The sequence below is a fragment of the Capsicum annuum genome, chromosome 4 (assembly GCF_002878395.1).
Source record: "Capsicum annuum cultivar UCD-10X-F1 chromosome 4, UCD10Xv1.1, whole genome shotgun sequence".
NCBI classification, from domain to species: domain Eukaryota; kingdom Viridiplantae; phylum Streptophyta; class Magnoliopsida; order Solanales; family Solanaceae; genus Capsicum; species Capsicum annuum.
In genome coordinates, this window is record NC_061114.1 from 4,648,913 (window position 1) to 4,650,926 (window position 2,014).

The window sequence follows — 2,014 nt, forward strand, 5'->3', positions numbered from 1 at the left end:
ATCCGTCTTGTTGTTGGTTTTATACAAGAAAATAATCGTATATTGAGAATTAAAGAATTTAAAGTTAAATATCAAGAAAATGGATTTGCACCGATATTGATGCCTGAGGAAATTGATATTAGATGGAATTCTACGTATGATTTTTTAAAAACTTGTTATAAATATAGAGTTCCTATTACATTAGCTTTTAACCAACATTGTGGTTCATTTGTTGATTCTGCCGATTGCATGCTACTTGATTTTGATTGGATTGTAATTAATGATCTTGTTAAGTTTTTGAAAAAATTTTATGTAGGTACGGTTGAATTTTACGGTGCTTATTATCCTACTGTTTCTAATACTTTGGGATATATAACCGATATTTCTGATTTGCTCAAAGAATATAAAAATAAAGAAGGTTATGAAGATGTTATTGGTGCCATGTTTACTAAATTTAAAAAATATTTTTTTTTGATTCCCCCTATTTTCTTGGTTGGTGCTATGCTAAATTCATGCATTAAATACCATACTATGTGCCACTTTAGTTCTCTTATTTATCGTAACTTAGAAATAAATACTAACAATGATTCTGAATAAGTACAACCTAATTCGTGAATGGCTACGTCTGATGTGAATGCTTACTTAGATAAATTATATAACCACCACGCTGATTTAGTTAATTTAGCTGTACCGACACATATCAGGCCAACTGTTACTCCTCATCCTCCCGAGGTGCCATCATTTTCTAAAAGGCCGGTACATTGTGGTTTTCCTGATTCCTTTTATGATTTACCCTGTTGGAACAGTGTTGATGAGGGAGCTTACACATCAACTTATCGGAAAGAGCTTAAGTATTATCTTCGGTCACTGCCAGAGGATCGTAGACAACGGATCAACACGTTGGATTGGTGGAGGAATAATGAATCACAATAACCTATGCTTTCAAGATTAGCTAGAGATATCTTGAACGTTCTAATGTCAACCGTTGCATCAGAGAGCGCCTTTAGTCAGGGACGACAGCAACTTGGAGACAACCGACACTCATTGGAAAGCAATGCAATGAATGTTCTAGTTTGTCTCAGAGATTGGATTAGAGCATAAAGAAGAAATCAAGGAATGGAACCGAAGCCGAAGGACGAGCAAAAACTTGAAGAAATTATGACTTCGTGGAAGAACTCAGCAGAATCAAGTCCAATGCATGGGTTTGCCCCCGTTGACTTTGACTATCCTATGCAAGTTCCCGTTAATATTAACATGGAAGAGTTGGAAAAAATGATGCATAATTTGTAGATTTTTTATTCATGTAAATTATAAATTTTGGATCATTTTGCAATCAATAAAATTCAACATTCATTAATTAACTACCAAGTATTATTAATTTATTATTTAAGTAGCATATGTTTTGTATATTATTGTATATATCTTCTATACACATGTATATTTAACGTATATGTATCCAAGTGTATATGTTTTACAAATTAGTATATAACTATATATATATATATACATATTGTAGTATATATAAATGTATATTGTAGAATAGTATATATTTTATTCAAAGTAGTACATATATATTGAATGGTGTGTATATATCTTCTATAGATATGTATATTTAACGTATACAGCTGTATATGTTTTATAAATTTATATAATATAACTATCTATATATTGTAATACATATATATTGTAGTATATAGTTTATTTAATTTAAAAGTAGTACATACATATTGAATGGTGTGTATATATCTTCTATAGATATGTATATTTAACGTATACATGTGTATATATATTTTATAAATTAGTATGTAAATATATATATTGTAGTGTGTGTGTATATATATATATACTTTATTTAAAGTAGTACATATATATTGAATGGTGCGTATATATGTGTATATATTATATCTTCTATAGACTTATCTCTTTAACGTATACAAGTGTATATGTTTTATAAATTAGTATATAAGTATATATATATATCTAGTAGTAAATATATATATATATATATATATATATATATATATATATATATATA